This window comes from Anomaloglossus baeobatrachus, chromosome 7 (genome assembly GCF_048569485.1).
Source record: "Anomaloglossus baeobatrachus isolate aAnoBae1 chromosome 7, aAnoBae1.hap1, whole genome shotgun sequence".
In the NCBI taxonomy this organism is placed as follows: Eukaryota; Metazoa; Chordata; class Amphibia; order Anura; family Aromobatidae; genus Anomaloglossus; species Anomaloglossus baeobatrachus.
In genome coordinates this window covers 38,613,485-38,635,946 of record NC_134359.1, presented here as the reverse complement: position 1 = coordinate 38,635,946, position 22,462 = coordinate 38,613,485, and positions in this window count along the sequence as shown.

Here is a 22,462-nt window from a genome sequence, read left to right as displayed (position 1 = left end):
ATTGACATGCATCACTGCCCGCGTGACCTCAGAGCTTATTAAATGCCTTCTTAACCAAATCAGCCCGAAACGCGTTTCTGGGGATTTCCCTCATCTCTACCGATAATTTAATACAATCCTATCCAAATCAATTGGTTTATTGTAACTTTCCACTAATAAATCTGTCACGGCAAATCCTGACAATTAAGTAACATTGTTTATGAGGTCTTTTGTGTTCAACAACACTTATGATCGACATCATAAAACGCGATAGCTCATCTTCACCTTTTCTAATTTCACATCCTGTCATCGGGGATTGTTTCATGTGACACTAATGGGCTGTTTCCATTTCTGTAACTTGCATTAATGCTGCAGTCATTACACATAATAGCGGGTGGTATTTGTATTGTGATGATGCTTTCAAACACATTTTATATGTAAATAATTAGGAGCCCCCTGACTTCTTTTTGTACTTTTTCAATTAAGATTATATATTGTGTTAAGTCATTGGCCTTAAGAGACATTGAGCCACTGTGTCATGGGTGACAGACAGTCATGTGTTTTCTCGCAATAGAAGGTCACAGTGTTTGGCTGCGCAGAATGCTCCCTGACTTTCTATTGTTCCTGCTGTCAGTATTCATTGGTATAGGTAGCTTTCCTGCAGGATTCATCTCTCCCTCTTTTGGACCCAGCAGGAGCTCGCCTCCCAACCAGCTGCTGATCATCAGTATTCCCTTGTTGCTTACCGTAAATAGTCCCATCTTCCCTGGACTGGTGTTGGTGATATTATTCAGTTCATTATAGCTCTGGTTGCAAGCAGGTGGCTTGCTCTCATCTGTGGTATCATTGCTGAAGCTTTGCTGAACTCCTGCCTGAGTTATCTGTAGATAAGTAGTTCATGCACTATTCTGTCCTGATTGTGTCTTCCTTTTTCATTTAGTGGGGTTGACGAAGAGCTCGACCCACCTGTTCCATATTTAGGGTCCAGCACTAGGGATATCTAGGGTCAGGTATCCGGCTTGGCACATAGGTTCAGCACCTATCTAGGGTGGTGAGGGTCGAACCTCAGGGACCAGCTGTAGGTTTGGTCAGGAGTCAACATCTCCCCCCTCCCTAGATGCAGGGGTCCCTTTCCCTTACCTTTCGCCGCTCGCTTGTTACTTCCCCGTACCTAGCGTGAGAGCCACAGAGATTCATGACTTTTCAGGGCAATATTCCCAGTTACGGTATTTCACTTTACTGAACGTCACCTTTAAACCAAGGCGAATTGCAATATATCTTGGCCATAGCCGCTTGCGCTTTGGCCCCGGGTAAACTGTGCGTGTCACTTCCTGACAGTGTGATAGGACTTGCTTGTTTTCCCCTAGTGGGTGGTCCTCATCATCTAACTTGTCACGAGACTCAGGCATTAGGGTGACCTACTCTCTCCCCCTGTCTTAGGGGTACTTCAGTTCTCACATAGCGAGATCGCTGCTGAGTCACAGGTTTTGTGATGCAGCAGTGACCTTATCAGCGATCTCTCCGTGTGTGACACTAAGCAGCGACCTGGCCCCTGCTGTGAAATTGCTGATCGTTACACACTGTTCTGGTTCATTTTTTGCTCGTTGGTCTCCCGCTGTGCAGCACACATCGGCGTGTTTGAGGGCGGGAGACCAACGAGCACTGACTCTGTGTAAGCAGCGTACGCTGGTAACCAGGGTAAATATCGGGTAACTAAGCAAAGCACTTTGCTTGGTTACCCGATATTTACCCTGGTTACCAGCGTACACCGCTTAGCGCTGGCTCCCTGCACACGTAACCAGGGTAAATATCGGGTAACTAAGCAAAGCGCTTTGCATAGTAACCCGATGTGTACCCTGGCTACGTGTGCAGGGAGCCAGCGATAAGCGGTGTATAGCGGTGCTGGTAAACAGGGTAAATATCGGGTAACCAAGCAAAGTGCTTTGCTTAGTTACCCGATGTTTACCCTGGTTACCAAGCGCAGAGTCGCTGGTGGCTGGTCACTGGTGAGACCTGCCTGATTGACAGCTTACCAGTGACCATGTAACGATGCACCAGCGATCTTGACCAGGTCGTATTGTGGTCGGAATTGTTGGTACGTCGTTTAGTGAGACGGTACCCTCACATATGGGTACACACCACTTACCTTCTGGCCCCTTCCTTCTCCTATCGTCCCAAAACATTCACTTCCTGAGAATTTCTCTTCACTCTCTTGTGCTGATTTCACAATACAAACTGCACACATTATTGGAAAAAAACCCCTCTCTTAGACCTGATGAGGCAGGTGAACCTACTTTGAAAATCCATGTCAGGATCGTTGTAAAATCCTGGAAAACTTAGCATTTTATGAGTTCAGCTTTAGAATGAAATAGTTCATGAGTCCAAGTGTATTCAGTTTTCATCTAAGCAGCCTGACTGTCAGCTGCAGCTTGTACTGAGCTGTGTGAGATCTCAGCAGGGAGGAGGGACACTGAGAAGCTTTCAGTCAGGTCAGGTTGGTGAACATTTGGCAACAACAGGAAGGAGGCACTGAGCAAAAAGAAATATACTGCCATTCTGACATGGATTTTCAAAATAAGTACACAAGCCTCATCAGGTTTACCACACAAGAAAAAAGGGAAGGCACTCTATAGGGTGCTTTACACGCTGCAACATCGCTAGCGATTGCTAGCGATGTCGAGCGCGATAGCACCCGCCCCCGACGTTCGTACGACATTTGGTGCTCGCTGCGAACATTATTGCTACGGCAGCATCACACGAACATACCTTGTCAGCGACGTCCCTGTGACTGCCGAACAATCCCTCCTTCAAGGGGGAGGGGCGTTCGGCGTCATAGCGGCGTGACTAAGCGGCCGGCCAGTAGAAGCGGAGGGGCGGAGATGAGCGGGACGTAACATCCTGCCCACCTCCTTCCTTCCGCATTGATGGTGGACACAGGTAAGGAGATGTTCCTCGTTCCTGCGGTGTCACACGTAGCGATGTGTGCTGCCACAGGAACGACGAACAACATCGTACCTGCAGCAGCAACGATATTAATGAAAGGAGCGACGTGTCAACGATCACCGTTTTTGAACAATTTTGCGATCGTTGATCGTCGCTCCTTGGTGTCACACTCTGCGATGTCGCTACCGGTGCCGGATGTGCGTCACTAATGACGTGACCCTGACGATATATCGGTAGCGATGTCGCAGAGTGTAAAGCACCCTTAAGCGTGCAAATTAGTAGCTAAAAAGTGAATAAAACTTGGCGGGTAAATATCGCACTCACCTATTCACGTTGTGCTGCACAGGCAGATGGGATGGGAAAAACAAGAGGAAAGAAAGTTCCTGTTTGGAGCTCAGTGTGGAGTGCAGTGTTGAGTTTGGGAAGAACACTTGATAAAAGCAGACAAGTGTAGTGAGCTGTTGGAGAGTACAAGGGAACATGAACCGAAACAAACATTAGTGGCGACAAAAATGTATCACAGAAGTAAGTTAGTGGAGAATCGGACTGGCTACCGGAGGAACCGCCAGCAATACCAGTCCTGGCTGTGGTTATCTCGGTTGAACTCCAGAGCTCTCATTTGAGCTCCTGAGTGCAGCCTGGACTGAACTCAGGGTTTGCATGACTGAACCACAAGCGCCGACTGATTCCCCGGCATTTGTGGTTCAGTTCATGACAGCTGCGGACAGGCTTGGCTGCACTCTGCAGCTGTCACCTGAGCTTTGGAGTTCAGCTTTGCCTGTCCGCAGCTGTCATGAACTGAACAGCAATCGTGGAATCATTCAGGGCTCACAGTTCAGTCCTGCAAACCCTTAGTTTAGTCCAGGCTGCACTCCGGAGCTCAGGTGAGAGCTCCGGAGTTCAACCCAGATAATCACAGCCAAGACTGGTATTACTGGCGGTTCTTCTAGCAGCCAGTCCGACACTAGGTGGGTGTAACCTATATGAGAGCAGTCTTCAACAGGAGGGACCAGCTGTGAAATGGGATCTTGTAAGAAAAAGGATCAGCTTAGCTGGAAACACTTCAAGAGGGTATTGGCTCAAGGAGCAGCTTTCGTAAGGAATTATGGTCGGTTGTTTGGGTGCAGTAGCCACAGCATTACACATTGACCTGTGTGGTCCTGTAAAGTGTCGGAGAGGGGCAGTTGTGGGCGAGGGTCGTGGCGGAACTCGACCCACCCTGGCACAGTACAGACACGGGGGACAGAGTGGAGTGGGTGTTATGTGGTGAGGAGGTGGTGATACCTGCTGACTGCTGCTGTCCACCTTCTGGGTCTTGTTTACTTCTATTGGTCTTATGCCCCACTCGGTCAGGAAGGAGACAGACACCTGGTAACATTTGCTTCACTTTACTCAGTAGCTTGAAGGCAGACAGTTTCAACGGTTCACAACAGTCTTGTCATCATCCTTATGTTTCAAATACTTCAACTCTAACATCTGGCTCAGCTCTACAGGACGGCCGTAATGGGGCGACTTAACCTACCATTTTGGACCCACTCCCCCAGCATGGTGGTGGCACGCTCAGCTCGGCTAACGGACAAATGGACCTACTTGCCCTCCCGCCACAGCTGCTTTCTTTCAGGTACCGGCAGTTCATGCCTCAGGTAGGAGCACCCCAATTTCTCCTTACATCTCCATGACACTCTGGACTTATGTACTGCTGCAATAGAGCCCCTTCTGACAACTTTGCTTCTCTTCCTGTCTTTCTCTTGCTAATCCTGAAGCAGGAACCAGGGGATGGCGAAGGTCTGGGCTTCTTTCACTCCTTAACTCTGTCCCTGTCACCTCCATCCTTCTGCACTCTTGCACTCCACTCTGCTCTTCTGTCCCTCCTGGACTTCTTTCTCTCTTGATCTGCACTCTATAGCAGCATTTCCCTATCTGACTGAACCAGGAAGTTCCTTCCCCTATATCTGTTACTGTGCCATGAGCCCTCTCTATCCCTTTACCCCTGCTGCCCCGTCATCTCCCAGTCCATCCCTTCTCTCTGAGGGACCAGGGACCCATGATCTCTGAGGTCAGACGACCGTATTACACAGGGGGACGAATATACATTAATGCATGACACTTTCCATAAATGCAACATATTACTACAATGAATTCTACACCAATACTCTGAGGGCGGTAGGGCACTGGTCACAATATTACAGTCCCGTACAAGGAGGAAGACTGTTGAGGAGAGCCATTGGATCAAATACTTGATTACCCTCTTGACAGGGGATTTTGGGAAATGTGTTGATTTGCCTTACATGAGCCAGGTTTTCAGATATAACTAAGATGGCCACCGATGACATCATAGACCCTCCCATCAGCATGGGTCCACCAGATGATGACATAGACCCTCCCATCAGCATCACCACAAATCCGTCCAATGACGTCATAGACCTGCCTACGATGACGCCCACCAATCAGCTCATGGACTAACACATTGTTCAGCCCACTGACCAATGGACACATCCAAGTATGCCCACTGTAGGGGTGACCATGCCCCTTTTCCTGGTTTTTACAAGAGCATGTTCTTGGAATAAATCAGTCAGTTCTGGGCCGACTTTGGTCGAGGAAGGATGAATATCCGACTGTGTGTCTGATCTCATTTTTCAAGCATGCACTCGATCCACACCAATTAGAATCAGGCAGTAGGCAACATGAGTGAACCCTGGTTAAGTGTTCACCTTAACAGCGGCACCCACCATTTGTTCTGTCTGTTTGCTGTACACAAGCCGAATGCCGTTGCCACATATTGTTAAGAGTGTTCCTCTGTTTGATATAGAAGATAAAATTAAGTGTGCTGCCTGCTGCCCTATGTACCCAAGCTGTCTGCCAAGTAAAGTGTGCCTTTTTTACAACAACTCCTCTGGTGTCCTTATCCTAAAGAAAAAGGGGCTTAAGGAGGAACAAAACCACCGTGGTCCGAAGGCGAAGATGTTCACGGTAATCATGTCATCACAACCATACACAGCAACACCTTATTTTTGTAGGGTCCCAGGGTGTAGGACAGTTAGCACTCACCCATGGATACCCCCCTGAGCCCGGTTACATGTACTGTACTTACATTGGTATCTTGCATTAGTGTTTCTAATTATTATCTGAATCATTAAAACATGGAGAATTGCAGGAAAATAATTGAACACAAGGAAACCACTGAGAAGTCCTTCTACTGTATAAGAATGTTGCTGTTGTATACTACAACAACACTTCTCAACAGCTAAGGTTTGGTGCACTAGGTCCAGCCTTTCTCTCCAAAGTCAATAACCGTGTAGAAATATCCATGTTAGCTTGTCTAAAGGCCCCGTCACACGCAACGACATATCTATATATCGCCGGGGTCACGGATTCTGTGACGCACATCCGGCATCGTTAGCGTGTGACACCAACGAGTGACCGTAAATGATCAAAAATACTCACCTTATCGTTGTTCATTGACACGTCGTTCATTTTCAAATAATCGTTGATTGTTGAGGTCGCAGGTTGTTCGTCGTTCCCGAGGCAGCACACATCGCTACGTGTGACACCTTGGGAACGACGAACAACAGCTTACCTGCGGCCGCCGGCAACGAGGAAGGAAGGAGGTGGTCGGGATGTTAAGGCCGCTCATCTCCGCCCCTCCGCTTCTATTGGGCGGCCGCTTAGTGACGCTGCTGTGACACCGCACGAACCGCCCCCTTAGAAAGGAGGCGGTTTGCTGGCAACAGCGACGTTGCTAGGCAGGTAAGCACGTGTGATGGCTCCGAACGATATTGTGCGCCACGGGCAGCGATTTGCCCGTGACGTACAAACGACGGGGCGGGTACGCTCGCTAGCGATATCGCTGCGTGTGACGGGGCCTTTAGTTCTCCAATCATCACTTTCACAAGCTGAATTAATAGGCATTTTGAACGTGGACATAACTTCTTATTTAGTGTTACAATAGGAAAGTCAGAAAACCTCAAACTTATTTTTTTTTATATTTTGCTCAATTAAAACAAATATTGATATTTAAACAAAACAATAAAACATTAATACTTTACATTTTTTCAGTTATTGAATTTTTGTTTTTGGACGACACCTTCCTTAAAAAGGTAACATGTGACTCCAATGGATCACTACACTCCGTTTATTCTCACCAATGATATTCTATAAATGTTTATATCTAAACAACGTATCTAGATAATTGTAATAATTGAAAAAGCTGCAACAAGTGCACAACTGCCTGTTACTCAGACGTCTGCGCCATTTCCATAATGCTGTCTGTGCCGTGTACTGTGACGGATATTAGACGCTCTCATGAGTGACATTGGGGCATCTTGTCTAGGAAGGATTATTGATGCATTTCAAGATGTCATTGTAAATTGATTTTATAAAGGATTCAGGCAGTAAGACAGCCGATGACCTGCTGCGATTTGTTCTGGATGTCAACAGTTTATAAATATTTTGAAAATAATGTATTCTAATTTTTTTATACATGTAAGTAATCATTCAAAATATTATTAGAAACTATCCATCCATCTGGAATCTCTATTCATCTATACCACTATCCATTGTTATAGGTAGAGTGTGATGGGCCCGGTATAAAAATTAGACATGGGCTCCCCCCCCCCCCCCCCGATAAGATATATGGGCCCTTGTAGCGTTCTGAATCCTATAAATACATAGTTGTTGCCTTTCCCTCTTCATTATGTAGTAATGTGCCCCATACTGGGACAATTCCAGGTATATACAGTGGGGAAAATAAATATTTGATACACTGCCGATTTTGCAAGTTTTCCCCCCTACAAAGAATGGAGAGGTCTGTAATTTTTACCATAGGTACACATCAACTGTGACAGACAGACTCCCCCCCCCAAAAAAAATCCAGAACATCCCATTGTATGATTTGTAAATAGTTAATTTGCATTTTATTGAATAAAATTAGAATTTGATGCAATAGAAAAACAACTTTATTTTGTAGAAACCTTTCTTTGTAGTTACAGAGGTCGGACGTTTCCTGTAGTTCTTGACCAGGTTTGCACACACTGCAGCAGGGATTTTGTCACACTCCTCCATACAGATTTTCTCCAGATCTTTCAGGTTTCGGGTCTGTCACTCGGCCACATTGAGTTTTAGCTCCTCCAAAGATTTTCTATTGCGTTCAGGTCTGGAGACTGGTTAGGCCAATCCAGGAATTTGAAATGCTTCTTACAGAGCCCCTCCTTAGCTGCCCTGGCTGTGTGTTTCAGGTCATTGTCATGCTGGAAGATCCAGCCACAATCCATCTTCAATGGTCTTACTGAGGGAAAGAAGTTGTTGGCCAAACTCTTGCGATACATGACTCCATCCATCCTGCCTTCAATACTGTGCAGTCACCCTGTCCCTTTTGCAGAAAAGCACCCCCCAAAGTATGATGTTTCCACCTCTGTGCTTGATGGTTGGGACATGGTTCTTGGGGTTGTACTCATCCTTTTTCTTCTGCCAAACATGGTGAGTGGTGTTGATACCAAAAAGTACTAGTATTATCTCATCTGCCCACATGACCTTCTACCATGCCTCATTTGGCTTACCCAGAGGGTAATTGGTGAACTTCAAATGGGTCTGGACATGAACTAGCGTGAACAGGGGGACCTTGCATGCCCTGCAAGATGTTAATCCATGACGGCGTAGTATGTTACTAATGGTAATCTTTGAGACTGTGGTTCCAGATCTCTTCAGGTCATTGATCAGGTTCTCCCATGTAGTTCTGAGCTGATTTCTGACCTTTCTCAGAATCATCCTTACCCCACAAGATAAAATCCTGCATGGAGCCCTAGACTAAATGAAATTTACAGTCATCTTGTGTTTCTTCCATGTTCTAATAATTGCACCAACAGTTGTTGCCTTATCACCAAGCTGCTTGCCTATTGTTATGTAGCCCATGCCAGCCTTGTGCACGTCTACAATTTTGTCCCTGGTGTCCTTAGACAGCTGCTTGGTCTTGGCTATGGTGGAGAGGTTAGAGTGTGATTGACTGAGTGTGATGACAAGTGTCTTTTATACAGATAAGGAGTTTACACAGGAGCAATTAATACAGGTAATGAGTGCAGAGTAGGAGCTTCTTAAAGAAAAATAAAAGGTCTGTGAGAGACAGAATTCTTGCTAGTTGGTAGGTGATCAAATACTTATTTCATGCAATAAAATGTAAATTAATTATTTAAAAGTCAAACAGTGTAATTTTTTTTAGATTCTGTCTGTCATAGTGGAAGTGTACCTAAGATAAAAATTACAGACCTCTCCATTGTTTATAGGTGGGAAAACATGCAAAATCATCAGTGTATCAAATACTTATTTTCTCCACTGTGTGTAAGGAGGTGGCCGGATTAATACCCGTGAAGCCAGAAGCATAATCTATATATATAATTGCCTTATTCTGTCTGTCTGTCTGTCATGCTCCAAAATTGTGTCACCGTGACATGTCCTTACGGTGACACAAAGCTGATTGGCCGCTGGGCTCGCCATGGCCCCGCCCCCCCACACGGATTGGCCTCTCGCCCCGGCTCTCTGCAGGCCCCGCCCCCTCACGCAATGCACGCTCGCTCTGGCCCAACTGACACGGAGCCCCGATTCCCAGGTGAGTACACACACACATCAGATCACACTCACTCTCACACTCACTCTCACACACACCTCACACATCACAACATGCTGGGATATCGCTTGCTTCTACACCGGCTCCGTCAGGATCCCGGCAGCGCCAGACATAACTTTGCGATGCTGGGATCTTGACGGAGGCCGTGAAAGCTGGTAACCATTATACACATCGGGTAACTAAGGTCCCTTAGTTACCCGATGTGTATCATAGTTACCAGTGTACACCGGCTCACACTCACTCTCACACACACCTCACACACACATCACATCGCATCCACACATCAAGGTCCTGCAGCTGCGGAACATACACACACATAACAGCACACACACACACAAATCAGATCACACTCACACACACCTCACACATCACATCGCATCCACATACTCACAGCATCCTGGGATATCGCTTGCTTCTCGGCGGCGATACTGTGCTGTTGTGAGCTTCCAGGACCTGCCGGGGGATCACATGGCCAGAAGCATGTGATATCCCCGGATGTTGTGAGTATCAGCGCGTATGTGCAATATCGTCAGTGTGTGTGTCTTTGTGTGTGAGTGTATGCGATCGGGTGTGTGTGAGTGGATGCGATCGGGTGTGTGTGAGTGGATGCGATCGGGTGTGTGTGAGTGGATGCGATCGGGTGTGTGTGAGTGGATGCGATCGGGTGTGTGAGTGTCGGCAGAGGAGCACGGCGTGCTGGAGGAGGCTGGGAGCAGAGAGGCTGATCATGGGGAAGGCTGGGAGGAGAGAGGCTGATGCTGGGGGAGGCTGGGAGGGGGAGGGGGAGGCTGGGACGAGGGAGGCTGATGCTTGGGGAGGCTGATGCTGGGGGAGGCTGATGCTGGGGGAGGCTGGAAGGAGAGAGGCTAATGCTGGTGGAGGCTGATGCTTGGGGAGGCTGATGCTGGGGGAGACTGGGAGGGGAAGGCTGATGCTGAGGGAGGCTGGGAGGAAGGAGGCTGGGAGGAGAGAGGCTGATCCTGGGGAAGGCTGGGAACGGGAGGCTGATGCTGAGGGAGGCTGGAAGGAGAGAGGCTGATGCTGGGGGAGGCTGGAAGGAGAGAGGCTGATGCTGGTGGAGGCTGATGCTTGGGGAGGCTGATGCTGGGGGAGACTGGGAGCGGAAGGCTGATGCTGAGGGAGGCTGGGAGGATGAGGCTGGGAAGAAGGAGGCTGGAAGGAGAGAGGCTAATGCTGGTGGAGGCTGATGCTTGGGGAGGCTGATGCTGGGGGAGACTGGGAGGGGAAGGCTGATGCTGAGGGAGGCTGGGAGGAAGGAGGCTGGGAGGAGAGAGGCTGATCCTGGGGAAGGCTGGGAACGGGAGGCTGATGCCGAGGGAGGCTGGAAAGAGAGAGGCTGATGCTGGGGGAGGCTGGAAGGAGAGAGGCTGATGCTGGTGGAGGCTGATGCTTGGGGAGGCTGATGCTGGGGGAGACTGGGAGCGGAAGGCTGATGCTGAGGGAGGCTGGGAGGATGAGGCTGGGAAGAAGGAGGCTGGGAGGAGAGAGGCTGATCCTGAGGAAGGCTGGGAAGAGGAGGCTGATGCTGAGGGAGGCTGGAAGGAGAGAGGCTGATGCTGGGAGAGGCTGGAAGGAGAGAGGCTGAGGCTGGGAGGAGAGAGGCTGATGCTGGGGAAGGCTGATGCTGAGGGAGGCTGGGAGGGGAAAGCTGATGCTGGGGAAGGCTGGGAGGATGGAGGCTGGGAGGAGAGACGCTGATCCTGGGGAAGGCTGGGAGAGGGAGGCTGATGCTGGAGGAGGCTAGAAGGAGAGAGGCTGATGCTGGCGGAGGCTGATGCTGGGGGAGGCTGGAAGGAGAGAGGCTGATGTTGGTGGAGGCTGATGCTTAGGGAGGCTGGGAGAGGGAAGCTGATGCTGAGGGAGGCTGGGAGGAGGGAGGCTGGGAGAGGTAGGCTGAGAGAAGAGAGGCTGATGCACACACACACACACACACACACACACACACACGCGCGCGCACTGCACAACACACCACACACACACACACACACACTGGGAACCACAAACAACTGCCCTACACAGACACCCACACACACAGACAACGCTGCACACACACAACACCCAACACACAAACACCGCGGCACACACAAATATACGCACATACCGCACAACACACACATTGCACAAAACATACCTCCCCCCAAAACACACCACACACACACAAACCGCGCAACACACACACAACGCTACAGACACACAGCGCTCCACAAACAACGCAACACACGCAACACACATACAACACCGCTCTCACCCCCCGTCACACCCAGACAACACCCAGAACATGTACAGCCCCTACACAAACACTTGGTAACTACACACAACAACATCTATATATATATATATATATATATATATATAACAAAAATCATACATGAACTACACAATACGTAAATTCTAGAATACCCGATGCGTAGAATCGGGCCACCTTCTAGTAATATATATATTGATGCTGATGCATAGAGTAATGTAAGAATGTAAATTATATGTAAAAGGAAAGATGTTGCCATCTAGTGGCCGGTTTAGATAGTGCTTGTAGAAAACAGAAAGATAGAGGTATAGGAAAGAGTTGAACTATGGGATTAGCCCACAGGGGAGGAGCCAGTTCCTGTGGGTAGAGGAGGGCCTCCATCTTAGAGTTAGTTGGAGCTAGGGCTAGAGAGAGTGTTGTTGTGCCCGGTGCAATTAGGACAGGACTCCCAAACTCCCGGACGTAAAGACTTTTGAACATCTGGCGCATAAGGCTCAGGGCTGGTGTTAATAGGGCACCTGAAAGCCTCCTTTACCTTAGGGGTAGAAGACAAAGAGTCACAGAGAGGAAGAGTCAGGGAGCCTGAAGCTGAGAGAGTGAAGGCTAGTAGTACTAGTGAAGACAATACGCTCCGCACAGTACAGAGTCGGCCTTGTTCTCTAGAGCAGAAACACCAGAGATGTCTGGACCAAGAAGGTTGAGTATGGTGACCAGTGTGGTACCTCAACCCAATTCCAGTGGAGGAATACAGGACAAGGAGCTGTGAGTGTGTTAGAGAAACCAAGCTAAGGCTTAACTAAACGCCAACTGTGATGCAGATGCCAGGTGCCACTCCCAGGGCAGTAAATTGGACTGTGGCAGCAGAGCCCAGGGAAGAGACAGACACACTGACATACAGACTGAGTCTCTAGTGTAGACAGGGATCACCAGGGTGACTGAGGCAGTCAGCACTGTCGGGGTGGACGGACACAGTCACTATTAAAGTCAGGATCACCGGAGTGGCTGAGGCATATGGTATGGCTAGGATAGACAGGCAGAGTCAGTAGTACTGCTGGGACTTCCGGGGTACGTGAAACAAATGGCACAGCCAGGGTAGATGGACAGGTACAGTCACTAGTTTGGACAGGAACCACCGGGACAGCTAAGGTAGGTAGCATGGCCAGGGCAGACAGGCACAAGATACCAACAGGGCTGGGCGGACTGGAACAAGGTACCAACAGGGTAGGACGGACAGGAACAAGGTAGCAACAGGGTAGGATGGACAGAAGCCAGGTAACAACAGGACAAGGACGAACAAGGGGACCTAACAACTATCTGGCTAGGCAACACTAACTAACTGATCAGGCACCTCTCAGGCACCTAAGCTGAGAAGCACTTCCCAGGATGAAACGCTGTCCCTTTTAAGAGAAGGGCAGCAGTGCATGTGTGATGCCCTGGGCAAGCCAGGGGTCACAGGTCACAACACCACCACACCCTACACCCCAGTTAGGAACATCTAAGCTAACCCAAAATCCTTGTTGCCTTCCTCCAGGGGCTGATGTTCACACCAGGGGGTGGGCCAGGTGGTTGGCTCCGCCCACCGAGGAGCCCTGGAGGCGGGAAGAACCAGGCAGTTTAGCTCAGGCAGAGCCAGAGTGGAGTTGAGAACAGAGATGAGTTGAGTGGAGGAGTAAACAGTCAAGTTAGGGAAGTAAAAGGAGAAGGAGGTGAAGTAGTAGAAAAGCTAAAGGGTGAAGCTGAAGTCAAGTAAAGTGAAAGAGGCCGTAGTAAAGCCTGAAGTTGGTCCGTGGCTGTGTGCCTGGACAGTGTCAGCAAGGTCAGCAGACGGCGGTGAAAGTCTGGAGTGGGACTGCTCGGAGGTTGCTGGAAGGACCGCGGACGGGTAGTGGCCCGGCGGTCTGGAGCAGTATACAAAGGACAGTCAGCACCAGGGCAGGGGCCTCTCGGATCTCGGCAAGGCTAGGAGTCGCCATAATTTGCCAAATCCGTCAGTGAAGGGAACGTCTGTCTCCTAACAACCAAGTCCCGATTGAAGGCAACAGTCCAACCATTGAAGAGAGACACCGCCACCGCCAAGGCACCAGTTTCTCAGGGCCAGCGCCTGCGGGCAAAGTAGGGCTCCTCCTGCCCATATCCAAGCCGGGGAGCGGGTTACCGGTGGGAACCCATCGCAACCATTCTCGACATAGGTGCAGGACAGAGGGACCGTCACCGTCACCTACTGGGGAAAGCAAGTGCAGCCGTTCATGGGAACCGTCTTCCCAGCCGAGTGTTTTACCGAGAACTGTGTCATCGTCTCAGGCTGAGTGAGTACCACAGTGCCGCAAGGCACAGCGCTGCCCCCGCGTCCCTGCGCCCACCAAGCCCTGCACCACACACCTCATCACTGGGCCCCGGGATCACCAACCCCTACCCACGGAGGGGCAACACAACAACTGGCTGCTCCATACCATCCTTCCCGGGATCCCCATACAGAGCAGCGGTGGTGTCAACAAATCACCACAACCGTGGGTGGCGTCACGGACAATAAACAATCCCCACACCCAAAAACCCCCTTTCACTCACGGGCGAGGAGCGCCGCTCGAGTCCCCGGGATCCGGCCCATCGCTCGAGCCACCGAGCAGCGGCAGCAGGCCGCAGCAGCCGCAGCGGCAGCCGGACCCGAGCAGTAGGGAGAGCGCGGCGTCCCCTCCTCCGACCGCGACAACTTGGCATCACGAACAGGATCTTACCGCTCTGCCGTTGGGTAGAGGTGCTCCTTGTGACCGCCGGAGGTACCCGGCTGAAAAATTTGAGAAGTCGCCATCTTTGGCGCGAAAAGTTCCCGCTCGAGCGTCTTCTCGAGTAGCAGAGGCGCGAAGGCCAAAACTCCGCCCCAATAAAGGAGGGGCCGGAAAGAAGCTAAGGGGGACGCGGATGGAGAAATGGCGGCATCCTCGAATTGGAGTGCGGGAATACCTGCCACCGGAGTACCCAAGCTCTGGGGGAAACGAGGCGGAGTAGCTTTTGAGGACTGCGGCCCGGGTGAACTCCCCGCCGGGACCACTGCGTGGCTGGAGCGGGAGTTGGGCCGGTTCTGCGTGAAGGTGAGGGCGCAGAGCCTGCAACAGTTGATGGACTGGAAGGCGGAGATGCGCAGGATGGTTGCCGTAGTGGGGGCCCGTGAGCAAGGGGCCGCTGCGGCCGTGCCGCGTCGCGACCAGTCCACTCAAACCCCACAACCGGCCCTGATTGAGTGGGAGACGGACATCAGCGCCGCGGTCGGTGGGCCGGAGAGAATGCCGTTGATGGAAGAGGAGGTCCCAAGTGTGCTGCCTCTGTCGCCATTCCCAGCGGCTGTCGGTGGTTTGGGGTTGAACTGCCAGTGGAAGGAGAACCCCATGTACCGTTCGGTCCCGGAGTGAGCCGACCCCCTGCGGTGGTAGCCGCCTCAAGGGCAGCGGATGCCCGCTGCTGCAGTCCCCGTTGGGACAACCATTGAGTGTGTTTGTTGAAAAGTTTGAAAATGATGAAAAATGAGCAAAATGAAACCGTGTACCTTACCTGATTAACCGTGATTTGCAACTGGCCGTGCCGGCACCGTTGTCCCCGTGGGGACCGTTTGAAAGTTTGGTATGGGAACTATCCATGGACAAGCCCGTGAACTTGCAGGGCAACCACAAATGTTAGTGGCATGTAAATAGTTGGTTTACCGTACCGTTTCCGCAGTTGCCGACTCCGGAGAGGCAGGTTGGAGGGAGGGCCCTCAGCAGAGTAGGCTGGGGCCCAGCCACCACAGGAACCGGTGGCTACCCTCTGGAGGGGAAGGACAGATCCCGCTCGGGTGACCTGTGCTGGACTTGGGTAAAGGGGTGCTGCCTGGGTTTTAGGGGCAGCATCAGGGCCAGGTTGCTTGGGTGGGAGAGAGCGGAAATCGTACCCGTAAAACCGTTAGTAACGTTTAAGCACTGAACCTCCCGATGTGGGATGATGTAATAATTTGTATGTTTACCGTTTACCTTTTACAGAAAAATAAAACCGGTGTTGGACGGGCAGCCCGCGGACGGTCTGCATTTTGCTAAGGGGGAATGTGGCGCCCTGGGCAAGCCAGGGGTCACAGGTCACAACACCACCACACCCTACACCCCAGTTAGGAACATCTAAGCTAACCCAAAATCCTTGTTGTCTTCCTCCAGGGGCTGATGTTCACACCAGGGGGTGGGCCAGGTGGTTGGCTCCACCCACCAAGGAGTTCACAGCCCTGGAGGCAGGAAGAACCAGGCAGTTTAGCTCAGGCAGAGCCAGAGTGGAGTTGAGAACAGAGATGAGTTGAGTGGAGGAGTAAACAGTCAAGTTAGGGAAGTAAAAGGAGAAGGAGGTGAAGTAGTAGTAGAGCTAAAGGGTGAAGCTGAAGTCAAGTAAAGTGAAAGAGGCCATAGTAAAGCCTGAAGTTGGTCCGTGGCTGTGTGCCTGGACAGTGTCAGCAAGGTCAGCAGACGGCAGTGAAAGTCTGGAGTGGGACTGCTCGGAGGTTGCTGGAAGGACCGCGGACGGGTAGTGGCCCGGCGGTCTGGAGCAGTATACAAAGGACAGTCAGCACCAGGGCAGGGGCCTCTCGGATCCCGGCAAGGCTAGGAGTCGCCATAATTTGCCAAATCTGTCAGTGAAGGGGACGTCTGTCTCCTAACAACCAAGTCCCGATTGAAGGCAACAGTCCAACCAATGAGGAGAGACACCGCCACCGCCAAGGCACCAGTTTCTCAGGGCCAGCGCCTGCGGGCAAAGTAGGGCTCCTCCGGCCCATATCAAAGCCGGGGAGCGGGTTACCGGTGGGAACCCATCGCAACCATTCTCGACATAGGTGCAGGACAGAGGGACCGTCACCGTCACCTACTGGGGAAAGCAAGTGCAGCCGTCCGTGGGAACCGTCTTCCCAGCCGAGTGTTTTACCGAGAACTGTGTCATCGTCTCAGGCTGAGTGAGTACCACAGTGCCGCAAGGCACAGCGCTGCCCCCGCATCCCTGTGCCCACCAAGTCCTGCACCACACACCTCATCACTGGGCCCCGGGATCACCAACCCCTACCCACGGAGGGGCAACACAACAACTGGCTGCTCCATACCATCCTTCCCGGGATCCCCATACAGAGCAGCGGTGGTGTCAACAAATCACCACAACCGTGGGTGGCGTCACGGACAATAAACAATCCCCACACCCAAAAACCCCCTTTCACTCACGGGCGAGGAGCGCCGCTCGAGTCCCCGGGATCCGGCCCATCGCTCGAGCCACCGAGCAGCGGCAGCAGGCCGCAGCAGCCGCAGCGGCAGCCGGACCCGAGCAGTAGGGAGAGCGCGGCGTCCCCTCCTCCGTCCGCGACACATGCTCACATCCTGGGAGCACTCCCAGGGGACCTGTCCTGAGTGATCAGGAAGCACCCCCCGTGGAAGGGTGCAGGGAAGTTGGGTAGTGTGGTGAGAGCCAGCTGCGGTGGTGAGTAAGCACGCGTCCCTCCGGGGAGGGGAGCTAGGGGTGCAGGGATGCAAGCACTACACTATCTATCTATTGACAACACCTTCTTAAATGCTAAAATACCCCAAATAAAATAAATACATTCTCACGGGAGATGGGTAAGTGGTTATTTTACTTCGCGCACTATAGCATTGAAGAAGGGGTTGTCTATTACTGGAAAAATATTTTAAAATAATATTTTAAAAAGATCCAATATAAAACAACAGAAGGATGATCACATAAACAACTTGTCCTATAAATTTGTGGCTTAGGACTTGCATTGATGCTAAATTATCAGAGACATATAGAGATATAACAAGTTCTTTATGATGAGTGTTTCTTGATACTGCAGTTTTTGGAATTCACTTCTATCAACTCATCAAGTTGACAAATAAAAGAATGTAATCATCCTCCAGTTATTTCTGAAGGGTCCTTGACTTAGTGAGCGTGACAAAACATCTGGATTAGTGTGAAATACTTCCCGAACCAAGGAGTTAAGTTGATGTCAATCCCTCGATAAGGCTTTACGGAGTATCTACTGCGTGACAAGTAATTCACAGCTCGGAAACTAATCCTTTATGACACTTTGACTTTTTGATTTGCTTTTCTGCATCACAATTAACCACAATAAGTTCTTAATAACTTAGTTAAATATCATTTATCCGAAAAAATAGAATTCCAAAATCAAACAAAAAAACTGAGAGAAAATCTAAAAACAAACAAACAAAAGAACCCGGGAAACAGAACCACAAATAAACAACGACTTCTATACAAATTGATAACAAGGTTGAAGATAATATACAGCGGGGAATAGAAGTATCAGGAATGATGCAAGAATTGGCATGGTGACATAAAAATGCAGACTCATGCAATTTTAATTAGCAATTTCCAGAACCACTTAAATTTACAATCTTTGGCAGCTTAAGGGCTCACTCACACTAGCATATAGCTAACCTATAACTCGGACGCGTGCTATTTCATGTGTTATCAGCTAGTACTCGCTCCAATCGGAGCACGGTGAATGATGCTCGGTTTACGTTTGCACCAGAGTTTAAGCCAACTGTCCTTTCCATATAATATACTATTCTCTCGCATGAGAGAATCATCAGATGATATATGCTAATATGAGCGTACCCTAAATATTCTCCTCTAAACAGAAAGTTGGTTTATTATGTCATTTTTTATTGTCTATAAAAGGTTTTAGATTTCTGGTGTTTAGGGACTGGTATGAGTTGGTTGTTGGAAATTGCCATTGACCGGATGGGTCCTCTTAGGTGCTGTTCATCCCATTTCTTAGGCACGGTTATTTCTGTATCTTAGGCATGGTTATTCTTGTTTTTTAGGAATGGCAGCTCTTCAGTGTCCCTCCTCCCCGCTGCTGGATCTCATCCCACCTACCCTGATTGACAGCTCTTCAGTGTCCCTCCTCCCCGTTGCTCTATGTCAGCCCATTGAGCCTGATTGACAGTATACCGCCCCGCGGGCTCGGCTGCGACCGCCGAGCCGCTCGGATCCATGCTCATATGGTGGGTGGTGGCTCGAGCCTCTCACGGACCCGGGGGTCACGTCGCTCTGCAAGGGGGTTGGCGCTACACGCAGGGACTTGACGGGGAAGTTCCACAGCCGGGGCCGTGGTGGTTTGGTTTGGGATGTAAGTTTGTGACGCCACCCACAGGTTGCGGTGAATAGATGGACACCACCGCTGCCATTAACTAAGCCTCCCAGGGACGGTGTTGCGCAGCTTGGTGTTGACCCCTCCGTGGGTAGGGGAGCGATGGTCCTAGGGGCCCGAGGGAGGTGCTGAGGCGTGGGAGTGGGTGCGTGCTGGGTGCTGATGCTGTGCGGCGCGGTGCGTGACCCGAAGGCACTGGGGTACTCACTATGACACAATACACTGGAGTTTCCGGTAAACCAAACGGGGTGATGAACGGGGCCCGCAGCCGGCTGCAGCTTCTCCCAGAATAGGTTGGTGGTTACCGACTTTCTCAAGCACCTCCTTGTAAGAATGTTTGACTCCTATGCCTAAGCAACGGTAGTCCGCTCCCCGACTGGTATATGCCGTAGGAGCCCATTTGCTTGCAGATGCTGGCCCTTTAGGTCTCTATGCCTCGGCGGTGGCTTTACCCTGTATGGTTGGGCTGTTGTCTTCTAACAGGTCTTGTGCGGGATAGGTCCTTAAGTCCAGTCCTTAATCAGTTGATTTGACTTGGCCCTGTCGGTTCAGGGCTTTGTACTGGGTCTGAGTACTCCTCTTGGTGCTCCGGTTCCCAATCGGTTCCCGGTTCGGTACCGGCGGGCCACCGCCCGACCCCAGTCCCACCGGCTGTAATCCCAGCTCCTGCAGGTGGCCACCACCGTCTGCCTCCTTGCCAAAGGTGACTGGGCTCCAACCCAGCCACCGGAGAAGTCTGTTGGCAGGCCTGGTCAGAGGTCTGCCCTTGAACTCGTCCTCCCTCCTTCACTGTCAAGGCTACTCCTCACACTGCTCTAGAACTTCTGTCTGAATTTGTGTCATTCCCGTCTCCAGGCCTGTGAACTCCTCGGTGGGTGGAGCCAATTGCTTGGCTCCGCCCCCCTGGTGTGGACATCAAACCTGGAGGGTGGTGACAAGGGTTTCTTGGTTGGCTGCTGTCACCTAGTCGGGAAGGGAGGGTGTGTGTGTGTGATTACCTGGGACGACCTGACTAGTCCAGGGCGTCACATTCCCCCTTGATTTAATGCACACCATCCGCGGGCAAACCCGTCCATCTCCGGTATATTTTGTTTCTGAAAAATAGAAAAAACGGGAACACAGTAGAAGTATACTAACGGTTGTACAAACTTTCAAACTTTTAGCTTTTCAGATCTTCCCTTATGGGAGGCACATACTTGAACGTTACGAACATAAAACATTTTTATTAATACGGGAAACGAGTCCGGGTCCTTCAATCACCCACCAAAACAACCTGTACCTTGATGCTGCCCCTAAGAAGTGGGCAGCACCCCTGTTCCCCCAGTCCAGTAACGGGCCCAGGTGTTTTCCAATGGGACGGGTGCAGGTTTCACAACTGCCTGTCTTTTCAGAGGTCCCACGTCCAAGGGGACCCCTGACTCGGAGGATGGCCACCGGTTGTAGTGGTGGCGGGACTCGGCCATCTATTTCCCGCAGGCCCATCCTCCAGTCTGCCTCTCCGGAGGCTGTGAAACTGGAAGTCCGGTTAAGGGAAGGTGTTATTTACAAACCCAATAGTTTTTGGGTGGCCTGCCAGTTCTCAGCCATGTCTTTAGAGAAAACGGGCAAAAACAAAGTCCCAACGGGGACGGGAAGTATGGTCCCAACGGGGACTGTGTCACTTTGGCAGCCGGGTTCTGCTGCCTTTACTCTTGGTCTTCATCCTCCTCGTACTCAGCCTCAACGGTCACTCCAAGGCTGTACAGCGGGGGAGGGGACTGGGGCCACTCCGGGGCACTGCGGCCCTCTCTCAGGTGGACATCCAGGGCAAACCAGCCCCTCTCCCCACAATGCCAGGTATACTGGACCAAGTCGCCGGGTAGCAGATCACGATCCGACTGACCATAGGGTAGGTGCGGGTTCACATCTCTACGGGAGAAGAACACTTCGGCCTCCAGGCCGGGCTCATAGATGAACCCCCATCCACGGTCACGGTCAAACCTCCGGACCTGGCCCTGGTACTTCTGACCTCGTACCCGGTAGGTGGCATTCCTCAAATTGTCCTTTTCCCGGATTGTACTGGCAAGGATTTCGGCTTCCCTCCTCTCGCAGGCCTCGATCTCCCAGCCCATTTGGTTTGGCCGCCACTCCCAATACGGGGCGTCTGCGTGCCCGGGGTCTCTACGGGTAGGGGTCTGGCCCAGCTGGAGTTCCCCGGTGGTGGCCACGACTGTCACCCTCTGGGGGGAACCCCGATGCATCGCGGCCGGCTCTGCTGCCTTGCAGCGGCCTCCCCTCGGGACCTCAGCCAAGGCCCTAGACCCGGGAGCGGCCTGCCTCACCTTCGGGCCTTCTTCCGGGTAACGCTCTCCCCCTCGGCCGGGCGGACTGCCGGGGCCGGGGCCGCTCTGGGCGTCGCCTTCACCGGGACTGGCGGGATCATGTCCGGGATGGGCACCTTCCATGGTAACGGGGTTGGTGCGGGCTGGGTATACGGCCATCCGCGAGCCACGTCCACAGGCGGGTCCTCATGGGCAGTTGGGATGGGTTCCGCCGCCGGTGTCCGGGGCGGCGGACCGAGCGGGAGAGAGGGTGGTGACAAGGGCTTCTTGGTTGGCTGCTTTCACCTAGTCGGGAAGGGAGGGTGTGTGTGTGTGACTACCTGGGACAACCTGACTAGTCCAGGGCGTCACAACAGCTCCTCAGTGGTCCTCATCTCTGATGCTGCTGACTCTTTGCCTGCCTATCTGACAGCTCTTATGGTTACTAGACTGTACATGATGCCCATGTAATATGTGCATTTCAGAGGAAGTTGCAGGATTTCCAAGTGCATCTTCAGACCCGGTTCACCTTGTATTGATAAAGGCTTTGTGCTTAAGAACACAGGATTATACGATTTCCATTGAGATTCTTTTTTAATCACTTAATAATTTAGTTTTCCTCACTAAGTGCATCAAAACAAGACAACGCGATGCAGTCAGTAAAGTAATGGATTGTATTGTGAGCTCCAATATAAGCCATAAATAAGAATACAATAACTATGGAGACCCTCATTCCTGACGCAAAGCAAAATATTTAGGGGAAATGGTCATAGCGCACGTAGCTCACGTCTTCCTTCACTAGACTGTACGTCCTTGAAGTGCATCACTCTACATGAGAACATGCGCCATATGGGGTCACATGATGGAAAATGGAGTAGTGAACACTAGACTCAACTGGAAGAAATATAAAAGAAATAGGATAAAAGAAAAGTTTGGAAACCTGGCAGTGGCATGAGAGGTGCTGAGGAGTAGTGAGTATTATATGATACAATAGATAAAGCTGAGTGTATGTGTGTATGTATGTATGTATGTCTGTGTGTATGTGTGAGTGTATGTATGTATGTATGTATGTATCTTTGTATGTATGTGTGTATGTCCGCTAAAGGAATTCGCACCGTCGCAGTTACAATCACAAAATTTTGCACAGACACCTCAAGTGACTCAGGGAACGTCATAGACTATGTTTTGAGGGGAAAATT